The sequence below is a fragment of the Odocoileus virginianus genome, chromosome 30 (genome assembly GCF_023699985.2).
Source record: "Odocoileus virginianus isolate 20LAN1187 ecotype Illinois chromosome 30, Ovbor_1.2, whole genome shotgun sequence".
NCBI lineage: Eukaryota > Metazoa > Chordata > Mammalia > Artiodactyla > Cervidae > Odocoileus > Odocoileus virginianus.
Genome location: NC_069703.1, coordinates 23,840,222 through 23,852,646, shown reverse-complemented (window position 1 = coordinate 23,852,646; position 12,425 = coordinate 23,840,222). Strand labels below are relative to the sequence as shown.

The 12,425-nt window shown below is 39.7% G+C and overlaps 1 long non-coding RNA gene across 1 annotated transcript in view; it reads right to left on the bottom strand.

Moving 5' to 3' along the window:
* Positions 1-11,148, bottom strand: part of LOC110150454 (uncharacterized) — a 33,126-nt gene extending 21,978 nt beyond the window's left edge. The window contains exons 1-2 of the long non-coding RNA XR_002317731.2: positions 11,027-11,148; positions 9,356-9,460 (exon numbers count right to left, since the gene is read on the bottom strand). This is a non-coding gene — a long non-coding RNA (uncharacterized lncRNA). The remainder of the gene's footprint in view (positions 1-9,355; positions 9,461-11,026) is intronic.
* Between the last annotated feature and the right edge of the window lie 1,277 nt (positions 11,149-12,425).

The following is a 12,425-nucleotide window of genomic DNA, read 5'->3' as shown; positions in this document are numbered from 1 at the left end:
ACAAGGCATGGATGATTGATTCATCAATAACTAAGCCTGGCCTTATTACAGCAAACAAATTAGACAATGTAGAATATATTGCCATATAGACAGGACTTCCTTTTCTTCAAATATATGTCATAATTGATAGTGGTGACCTTTTGGCAACACTGAGAAATAGCTTGCAATTATCAGGCTCACAGGCTCCCTCTTCTTGGAGTTCCTGCACGCACAAGTAGTTGTTCAAGGTTTGGCCCAGCTCAGTGGAGTGGAGCAAGGTCTAGACAACACCTTTTAGACCTTGGAAAGAATTTGCCAGTAAGGTCAATCTCTTCATCTTTCTCATATTTCATTCAGGAGTGATGCAAAAAGGAATGTGGTGAGTCATTGAAATGTATCTATTAACCCACTTCTGTGTGCCAGGCAATGTTCCAAAGCACAGAGTACAGATCAAAGAATAAGACAAGAAGGACCTTTGTCCTCACCACTGGGGATGGAGAATGATAACAAGCAAGTAAGCAAATAAATAAATTTGTTTATAAGTTCTGATGTGTAACATGCTGAAGATAAAATAGGATACTCTTGAGTATTTTTAAGTGGCAAACAGAGATTTTAACAATAGGAGATATTTTATGTATTCAGCATTCACGTGATTAAAGAATCATGAACATAAGCAAGATTTGTTTATTTTTATGGTATTTTACTTTTTCCCCTGAATTCTAAAAATATAATACCAGTTCTGAAGAGGAATGGGCATTGTTCGTAACTTGATCTCTGTAAAGATTTAACTCCTTTAAAGTAATGAGATCTTTCACAATAGCCCAGAGTAACCAAAAAACACAAGGATTTCCTAATGCTAAAAACAACAACAACAAAAAAAAAACAACAACAACAAAAACAGAGGTCATTCTATATTTTTAAAAACTAGTTGTAATGTGAAAAAAAAAATAGTACAAGGATGTATCAGAATCACAGGAACAACATACTGTATCCCTGTGGGTTGAACATGCATGAACCATAAGTTCTGCACAAATTTTGTCCTCTTGAAATGTTTTCTCTCTGTAATACAATATAGATGATATATACACAGACATGTTAAAGTTTATATTTAGGGCGATTGTCCATAAAAAATATAATCCTTTCAGCTGAAATACATAAAGAGGTGAGGCAAAAATCCTTCTCACATGAATTCTCTTAAATCCTCCTTCAATTTTCCACTCTAATTTTAGACATCAGCTTGCTTCATTTATGCAGGAAGTAAGAATATTTTAACCACAACTGCTGGTTCTCAGTCCCTTGGTGGCAGGAAACTGGGACAGTTGGGTTGGTTATGAAATGTATCTCCGTCATAGGTGATTTATCTCTTCTCTGTCTCCCATAACAATGCCACTCTTCTGTGAATCCCAGTGTCCTTCTTGAGTCATGGGAAAGGAGAAGAGGCATGCACTTGGCAATGGCTAATAACCCTGGGCACGTCCGTCACATTCGTGGGGATGTAATCTGCAAGTCACCATCATTGTGCATATGCATCACAGCTGAAAAATATTCACTCCCTCCAGATGACCCTCCTTGGCTCTGGCTTCTACCTGGAGGCCTCAACCCTGTAGTCCTAGCAACCCCACCTCCCCCTATGTTGTGTTGTGTTAGTTGCTCAGTCATGTCCGACTCTTTGCGATCTCATGGACTGTAGCTCCTCTAGCCCACAGAATTCTCCAGGCAAGAATACTGGAGTGGGTTACCATTCCCTTCTCCAGGAGATCTACCCAACTCGGGGATTGAACCTAGGTCTCCCAAATTGCAAGCAGAATCTTTATTGTCTGAGCCCTAGGGAAACCCACCTCACCCTAGGGTGGTAGCAATTCCTGCTCTTGCTGCTCTCTGATTGGCCTCATTGTTCCCTATCCAGCTCGTCAGCCCTGCCGTCCTCTGTACAAAGAATGAGCTGTATTGGAATGCCTCTGTTTTCAATAATAAGAGCACTTTGCTGTTTTTGTTTGGACAGTAATTGATACCAAGAGTTTGCAAAAAAAATTCAGTTCAGTTTATACTGAGTACCTCCTGTCTCAAGCATTGTGCTACATACCAGGGAAATTATGATACAGAAGATATCATGTCTGCCTCCAAGGAGGTCTAGTTACAGTAACAGATCATTTCAAGATTACAAGGCAAGCACGACGACAAGGCAGAGGCCCTGGGGCTCTGGGAACACTGAGTCTGGTTCTTTACTTAGCTGGATCTAGGGCTTGGGGAAAGCTTCCTAGAGGAGATGATGGTTGAATTGAACATTGTGGGACGAAATCCATCTTCCAGCCAGGTGGAAGATGTTGGAAAGACCTTTCAGACAGAGCGGACAGCATGAATAACTGCACCAAAGCATTAAATCAAATGCCCTGTGTTTCTGGGGTTGGGGTCAGGGTGGGGAAAGATGGGGCAGATATAGACTGGAAGGTGGTATCACTAGACCTTAGGCATGAAACCAGAGGACAGAAAAGGCAGTCAGAGATAGAAGGCAACTGAGGAGGTTAAATTCCCTTCAATGTACATTTGGGAGTAATTGATGATTTTTTAAATAATGCGACAACATGGTCACATTTACAATTTATAATTTAGATGGATCACGTGGGCCACACAGTTGTAGTAAGCAATAGCTCTACAAAAGCTAGGATAGAGAAAAAAAACAGAAAACATTACTTGAGCCAGATCATTCTAGTAATTCAGTCAACCTACCAGCATCAAGACTCTGGGTGGCAACCACCAAGAGAAGGGTGAAATTGTGAGGACATATCATAAAATGATCCCTTATATTTGTGTGGCCTTTCAAAGTTTACTCAGTAATTTTAAATACCTCTCATGATTCTCATAAAAATTCCATGAGTTAGGTATTAGAATTCCCATTTTTCAGATGAGGAAACTGAGCCTTAGAAGGTAATAGATTATGTTTCCTGACTGCTGAACTTAATATTTTTCTGCCCCCCATTATGTGATAGGATAAATGGATTTATCATAAAGTTGAGTTTTCACTAGCTAGAGAAATAATATGGGGACTTTCATAAACACATACATTGGACTATTTTGTAATCAGTGCATAACCTCTACCAGGCATGGGCTTGTTGCTGTTGTTGTTTAATTACCCATCTCATGGCAGATTCTATTTTCTTCAGGAATTTTCTTCGAGAATCATAATAAGTAATTGACTCAGCTTCTCTGGATTGGGACTGGCAGAAGACAGTAGGATATAACCAGTAGAAGTTCAAGTAAGACTTTAATTATCCTTCCCCCAACATAACAGAGGTGAGAAGATAGATGATATTACTCTAAAGAAAGTAATCTGACAGGTAGTTGATGAAGAATATACATGGATACCAGAGGATGGCAGAAAATAATTATATATATATATGTATATATATATATATATATATATACATATATATATATATAATTGAATGACCCTTCAGTCCCTCTACCAGAGGCCTATCTGTCAAGATCCTGGAAACTCAGTCCAGGTTTCATCCTGGGACAGTGATAACGGATTTGTCACCACTGGTAGTAACTCTGCACTTTAGAGAAGACTGAGGTCTTCCTGGTTTTCCTCAATCATTAAACCTGGCTAATACTGATCCCGTCTCCTAACAAATACTGACAGGGCATCATTATGCTAGCTCTCCATTCCCAGTAGGGGTTAAATGAGAAAGAAGCAATGGGACTGTAAGGAGGCAGAAAATCTGAAACAGCCACAACTCTAATTCCCTATAGAAAACCTGCCTCTCAATTCACTCCTTCTCTTTCCTAGAACTGTTTCTGTTGTTTGTCACTAAGTCATGTCCAATTCCTTTGCAACCCCTCCTTTGGACTGTAGCCTGCCAGGCTCCTCTGTCCTTGGGATTTCCCAGGCCAAAATACTAGAGTGGGTTGCCATTTCTTTCTTCAAGGGATCTCCCCCACCTCCACCCCACCCCCATGAAGAGATTGAACCCACATCCCCTACATTGCAGGGCTTCCCTGATGGCCATCTGCCTGCAACTTTCTTTCTTTCTTTTTTCTCCTACATTGCAAGTAGATTCTTTACCACTAAGCTAACAGGCAAGCCTTAGGCTCAGATGGTAAAGAATCTGCCTACAAGGCAGAGGCCCTGAGTTCAATCACTGGTTTGGGAAGATCCCCTGGAGAAGGGAGTAGCTACCCACTCCAGTAATCTTGTCTGGAGAATTCCATGGACAGAGGAGCCTGGCAGGCTACAGCCATGGGGTCACACAGAGTCAGACATGACTGAGAAACTAACACTTTCACTTTCCTGGGATAGTGACTCACAAACCAGGAACACACAAACCTTGGCACACACAGCACCTCCTGAGGTTGGAGCCAGAGATTCACAGACTTATTTCCACCCCTAACAACTCCCATGAGTAACAGTGATTCATTCAGGCAGCCACGATTCTGCCCACATTTGAGAATCACTTTTTGACTTTTATGTGCATGCATCCAGGCTCCACATCTTTGTCATAAATAAACTCTCTATTATCACAGAAGAACTGGAAGCTGGGCAGCTCTGAATTGTATCTCTTGCCTCTGGATCACATATGCCTTGAGGATGTTTGTGCAAGTTATACTCTAATCACCTATAAGCTCTATAAGCACACAGATATTTTCTATCTTGTCTACTACTGCAATCCCAGAATCGAGTATAATACATTTGCTGGGACGTAAGAGATACTCAATAGATGATAATAGCTAATATTTATTAAACATATACTGTGTGCCAAGGTACTGTTATAAACATTCTGAGGCACAAACCCATTTAATCCTCAAAGCAACCCTATGAGTTAGGTAGTATTATCTGTATTTATGAGCTTCCCATAAGTGGCACTAGTGGTTAAAGAACCCACCTGTCAATGCCAGAGATATAAGAGAACTTGGGTTCGATCCCTGGGTTGGGAAGATCCCCAGGAGAAGGGCATGGCAATGCATTCCAGTATTCTTGCCTGGAGAATCCCATGGACAGAGGAGGCTGGTGGGCTACAGTCCATGGCGTCAAAAAGAGTCCAGGCATGACTGAAGTGATTTAGCATGCATGTCTGCATTATAAGATACAGAATCTATAGCATAGAACAGTTATGTAATTTGCCTATTGACATGCAGACCATAAGCAAAAAACAAGAGATTTGAATCCAGGTGGTCTGGTCAAGGAGCTGGTGCTCATGACCATGAAGTTACACTGCCTTCCACTGATTAAGTGACTTGGAACCCAGGTCTATAAGCGGACACTGTGCGTCCTTTCGCCTTTTTAGCCTACCTCACATGCTCAAATACTGCATTCCATTCAGGTAATGGTCCTTCTTCAAAGGAATTTTACTCTCATGTTTTGCCAGTGGTCCTCTATCTTGGGAGTAAAAAGACTTCAGTAGCCTAGGCAGCTTCGCTTTCTCTTGCATGAACCTGCAGTTCGCTCTGTCTTCCAGATCCCCTGACTAGACTCAGTGCTCACATGTTTTCAGAAATAAAACAAGGATCCTGGGTGGCAATCTGTCCCTTTTAGCAAAGTTAGCATCTTCTTTCAGGGTGACCATGTATTTCACAAATCTCTCAGTGATTATGTTTGAGCTGGATTCTTATGAAAAAAAAAAAATCGCTTGGGTTTTGAAACTCACCCCCTCTTCAAATATCTGTTCCTGTTTCTCATGAAGAAAAACAGAGCGGGAAGGAAATAAAGGCTTTCAGCTTTGGCTGAATTTACACTGAAAGTTCCCTATCTCAGTAGTGCTGTGGTCTTTAAATGCACGTGTCTCTTTTGTAACGGTTACCCAGGTGATTTTAGTCTCTCCAGAACATTCACCTTCTGATCCAGGTTTAAAAGAGACGATACCACTATAAAGCTGCTTTAAACTTGAAAGCAGACCCTCGACTCTCAGAGAAAATGCTTATGAGGAAGAAAAACTATTTTGACCTGTATAGAAACATTTGGGGCTAAAATGGTTGTTACTCTTCAAGAGCCCTGCAAATAGCCAACTTTTCCAGAATTGAAGAGGAAATTCAGAGACATTCTCACTGAATCCTGGACACTTCCTCTGTTTTCTAGCAAAGTAGATACTGCATCATCAGGCATGTAACCGTAGTTTGGTCTCATCAGTTCCCCATGCCATAAGCAAGCCAGCTAGACCCCAAATAACCCAACTGGATATGTTCATAGACCACTCAGCTATAGAATGATAGATATGTAGAACGGGACAGGACCATGCCACTAGAGTCACACCTGCTCCACCTCTAAGGTTTCTCTTCCCCACACTATATCCACTCCTCTAGCAAGTCTTATAGCTCTACTACAAAAATATAGAGGTCCCAAATCTATCCACTTCTCTCCATCAACACAACTGCCCTCCAATCCAAGCTATTGATACCTCTCTCCTATTTAGAAACATCTAACTATGGCTTCTCTGGTTCTGTTCTTTTCCTTTTTAGCAGCTCTACTGAGATGTCATTTACATTCTAGGAATTCACCCATTTAAATTGTAAAATTCAATTTAATGTTTAGCATAGCCACAGAGTTCAACAACCACCATCAATCTCTAATTTCAGAACATTTATATCACCATAAAAGGAAATCCTAAACTCATTAAAAGTCACTTTCCCACTTTAACCCCACTTTCCCAGCCCCAGGTAACTCCTTGTCTATGTTCTGCCTCTGCCTATTTGTGTAATTATACAATACATGCTATTCTGTGACTGGATTCTTAGACATAGCATAATGTTTTTGAGGTTCATCCAAGTTGCAGTTTGCATCCGTATTTCACTCCTTTTTACTGTCCAGTGCCATTGATTATATGGCTGTGCCACAGTTCCTTTTTCAGTTCAGAAGGTGATGGACATTTGAGTTGTTTCCACTTTTTGGCTATTATGAATAATGCTGCTGTGAATACCTGAATGCAAGTTTTTACACAGACATATGCTTTCTTTTATCTTGGGTAGACACCTAGAAACTGAATTGCTAGATCACATGCAACTCTAACTCCACTAACATTTTGAGAAACTATCATACCTTTTTCAAAGTGACTGCACCATTTTGCATTTCCAATCAGGAATGCATACAGGGTTCCAATTTCTCCACATTGTCACAAACATGCATTATTCTCTGTGATTTTAATTATAGCCTTTCTAGTGTGAAGTGGTATCTTGTGATTTTGATGTGCATTTTCCTTATAGCTATTGATACTGAGCATCTTTTCATGTGTTTATTGGTCATTAGTATACCTTCTTTCCTGGTGACTCAGTTGGTAAAGAGCTTGCCTCCAATGTGGGAGACCCAGGTTCGATCCCTGGGTGGGGAAGATGAGTGGAGAAGGAAACGGCATCCTACTCCAATATTCTTGCCTGGAGAATTCCATGGACAGAAGTGCCTGGCGGGCTATAGTCCATGGAGTCACAAAAAGTCAGACACAACTGAGTGACTAACACTTTCATACCTTCTTGGAGAAATACAGCTATTCAAATCCTTCATCCATTTTTTAATTGCTTTGTCTTTTTGATATTGAGTTGTAAGGCTTCTGTATATGGATGCGCATACCTTATCAGATATATGATTTGCAAATATCATCTCCCATTCTGCAGGCTGCTGTTTCACTTTCTTGATGGCTTCATTTGTAGCATAAAACTTTTAATTTCAATGAAATCTAAGTTATTTATTATTTTCTTTTGTCACTTTTGCTTTTGGCATCACATTTAAGAAATCACTGCCTAATTAAAAGTCACAAAGATTTACTCCTACACTTCCTTCTAACAGTTTTTATAGTTTTAGCACTTCTGCTTAAGTCTGTGATCCATGGCCCTTAAGTTTCTTGTATGAAGGTATCTACCTTCTTCTTTCTTTTTTTCTGTAACATATAGATACACTATTATCCCAGTATTTGTTAATACAGACATTCTTTCCCCCACTGAATTATTTGGCACCCTTTTTGAAAACCAGTGGACAACAAACATAAATGTTTACTTCTGGACTGTAAATTCTCTTCACTAATCTACATGTCTCCCCTTGTTCCAAAACCACAGTATCTTCGCTATTGTAGCCTTGTGATAAAGTTTTGACGTTAGAAAATATGAGTCTTCCAATTTTCTCATTTTTCTACTTCTACTCTTGCTACATAATATTTAATGGTTACCTCCACCTTATATCTTATTATTTAATGTGTTAATAAAATACACATTTTTTTTTTTTTATTAGTTGGAGGCTAATTACTTTACATCATTACAGTAGTTTTTGTTATACATTGATATGAATTAGCCATGGATTTACATGTACTCCCCATCCCAGTCCCCCCTCCCACCTCCCTCTCCACCCGATCCCTCTGGGTCTTCCCAGTGCACCAGACCCGAGCACTTGTCTCATGCACCCAACCTAGGCTGGTGATCTGTTTCACCCTAGATAATATACATGTTTCAATGCTGTTCTCCTGAAACATCCCACCCTCGCCTTCTCCCAGAGTCCACAAGTCTGTTCCATACATCTGAGTCTCTTTTTCTGTTTTGCATATAGGGTTATCGTTACCATCTTTCTAAAGTCCATATATATGTGTTAGTATACTGTAATGGTCTTTATCTTTCTGGCTTACTTCACTCTGTATAATGGGCTCCAGTTTCATCCATCTCATTAGAACTGATTCAAATGAATTCTTTTTAATGGCTGAGTAATATTCCATGGTGTATATGTACCACAGCTTCCTCATCCATTCGTCTGCTGATGGGCATCTGGGTTGCTTCCATGTCCTGGCTATTATAAACAGTGCTGCGATGAACATTGGGGTGCATGTGTCTCTTTCAGATCTGGTTTCCTTGGTGTGTATGCCCAGAAGTGGGATTGCTGGGTCATACGGCAGTTCTATTTCCAGCTTTTTAAGAAATCTCCACACTGTTTTCCATAGTGGCTGTACTAATTTGCATTCCCACCAACAGTGTAAGAGGGTTCCCTTTTCTCCACACCCTCTCCAGCATTTTAAAATACACATATTTTATGTAACAATTTTATGATATGTTTTGATAATTGTATTCTGATAGTTTGGCAATTCCACTTATGCCTAGAATTCTGTGGGATTTTTTTGTACTTAATACCTTTCCTCAAAAAAACCTTTCTACTCCACAGACTTAATCATATCACTCCCTGCCAAAACCCTCCAACTACTTCCGATAACACAGAGTAAAATCCACTCCCCTCTTTCTCCCCATTAGTTCACTAACCACATATATTCCACTTTTTCCATGCCCCTTGCTTCTAACCTCCCTGGCTTCTTCTGATCTTAAAATCCCCAGGTCCTTTCCCACACAAAGCCTTTTGCTCCACCTCCTTCCTTAGCCTGTAATCGTCCTCCTAATGCTGAAGGGTTGATCTGCTTACCAGCCAGACCTCAGCTCTAGTCCAGCCTTCCTTTGTTTGTAACAGTGATCCCTTTGGCAGTCTAGTAAACTCTATGGACACCTTCTCAGAAGAATGCTTTAATGCCTAAAATAAAATACACAAAATAACAAAGAACACCAATATCAGGATGCAGTTATAAAGATATTATAATAGAGAAATAAATGAGAAATATCAAAATACATAAGCTTCTCTATTACTATAATAAGTAGTAAGACCTAGTTGTTGGTTCCATAACTATCATCATTCTGAAGTAGAAAGGGGCATAAAAGACAATTCAAGATATTCACCAACACTGTAAAGTAATATAAAAATAACTGTGATTTCCACTTGTGACAAGTCACAGGCATAGTTAATGGTAATTATGTTTTGTTGCCTACCATTATAATAAAAACGCTATCTTTTTTTAGAGATTACAGAAAATAAACATATTTTTAACCATCAATTTAAAAGGTACCCTGAATTCTTTCCCAGCTTAAAATTTCAGTAACTATGGGGACGAATTTGGGAATATACTTTTTAATAAACTCCCAGTTGATTCTAGTTTTTGCTCAACACTGGGAGAGATAGAGACTTATGGGTGTTGCATGAGCTGTATTAAGAAGACACGCTCCTTGGGCTAAGTTCCTCTCACCCCATCAGGGGACTTACAGTGCTATTATGGATTTGAATTCAGGGGCTTTTGAGGAGAGCCATATTAAAAACCAGCTCTCTCTGGGCATCATCTGCTAAAAACTGGGAAGAGAAGTCAAGCCGTAGACAGTCAGAGAGAGGCACTAACCATCTGGCCAGAAATCCTACAGACCCCAGAGACACCATGAGCCTGTTTACTGAAGAGGTGTCATCCTTGTAAGTCAACAAAGGTTCATGCTTCAGGCCTAAAAAATTGTCAAGGGCAAATTAAAGAGCTGGAGTCTCTGAATAAAATAAACACATTGGCTCCAAACTGCAAAAAGAAAGCTACAAAATCTAAAATTAATTCATGGCTCAATTAAAAGTCTGCAAATGTAAAATCCAACTGTAACTAAAAATAAATTAATTAAGTTGAATGTAATGATGCCTCCAAAGTGAATGTGCTCAAGGTAACAAGGTCTTAAAATGTGTCTGGTACCCAGAACCATCCCCTCACCCCAGCAACATCCCACTGCAAGCTTGGAAACAGTGTCCCAGCAAGACCCAGGGCTCTTATTGAATGAAATCTCCAAACTCTAAACCTCAGGAAGACATGGGAGGCCACACTCTTCCTCCCACTCCGGTGTCAGTGAATTCCTCCCTCATCCTTTGGGATACCGTCCAGGGTTTTCTAATCTCTAAAATGCCAATTTGTGCCAAGCCAAGGGTCAACTTCAAACACCTATGGAGATCTGTAGGCCCCTTTGGTTCCTGAAGCAATTCAGGCAGTGCCTTATGCAGATGCACTTTTAAAGGATCTATGATAGTGTATGAAAACTTGTATATAAATTAATTGTATTATTATATATTTAATTATATACCATATTGCATATTATACATATTATACATGCATGTATTATATATGTTTACATACATATGTATATTATCTATTTTGTTTCTATATCCAAATATAGACATATATTCCAAAATATGAAAATGGAAAAACATATTTTTTCAAAAGAGAAAATTTATAATTCTTACCAAATCCTTTTTGGCTCCTCCCTTCCCCAAAAATTTCTATTAAATGTGGCATGTGGTTTAAATATATTTAATGTGATGTGAAACAGGACCTCTAAGAGTTAGAATGCCTAGAGCCTATGAAATTCAAATCCTTAGAACCAGGTAGGAAATAAAATGGAGACAGGTATAGAATGATGACCAGTAACTGATTCCTGGAACCCACATGGACTGTAGAGTTTGGCAAGCGCATGCCCTTTCTGAAAGGGGAACTTATGACTCAGCCCTAGCTAACTGGTGTCTCTTGGAAAAGTAGGTTCCGTGTTGCCAGTCCAATCTCTAGGAAAAGTCAGAAATGTAGATTCCTATGTAAAATCTCCAATTTCCAAATGTTGATGACTAATTGGAGGTTTTTATAAACACTCTTTGGCCCACAGCAAAAACTAGCCACACTGGGTCTGGAAACATGAATTCAGAATGCTAATTCAAAACAAAACCAACTTTTTTCAAAGCCAAAGACATTCCATCCCCCCCACCCCCAGGCGGCTGGGGCATATTCTGTGTCTAACTCGGTAGGGTGGGGGTAGGGTGTAGGAGTGAGCAGGATAGCGCGCCCTAAGTGACTTCAGCCTATATTTATAGGTCCACAATGGTGTTCAGTGTGAATATTATAAAATTATTTGAAGAATAATTAGTTCGATAATGAGTCTGCAGGTGAGAAGCAGCTGTTTTGCTCCTGGGCTTGGGGTCACTGTCTCTGCTGTGTGAAGACTCAGCAGTAATTAGAAGAACCCGCGGTGCCAAACTAAATTAAAAGTTTCTCAAACCGTTACTCACTGTATGATATAATTTTGTTTCATGTTCCCAGGATGAGGAAACTCGAATTAAGTCTCTATTCATTACAAAAATAGGCTAACTAATTTACGGCTGTGAACTATCTGTTTGTCGATGGTACTGAATGGTTTCTATCCACTGTAACAGATCATTCCTCACGGAAATAAATGGCAGTTGATTATATGCCAGTGGTTTATTTAATAGTACTCAATTGTACTGAACTCCGAAAAATGTAATGGGTCTCGGTGGACCCTCCTGCCGGCTATTTTTCTGAAAATAAAATATTGATGTAATTGGATTTCCCACCCACACTGATCCTCAAACACACAGATGGGATCTGTTTAAGCAAAAACTGGGAAATGAAGAAATCATGATAATCACTGAATAAAGTTGTTTCAGAATGCTTGGGGTGCATGTAATTAAGCTGCCCTGAAATCCATGAACAACTTTGGGACAGTGTTTTTCCTAAGTCATAGGGATTGTTGTTAAACTTCAGCAAAAGGCCAGGAAGGGAAGAAAAAAAAAAAATCTGTCAATGAACACTCAAGAGGAAAGAGAAGAAACCTTCAGAAAGATTTCATGGACCCTA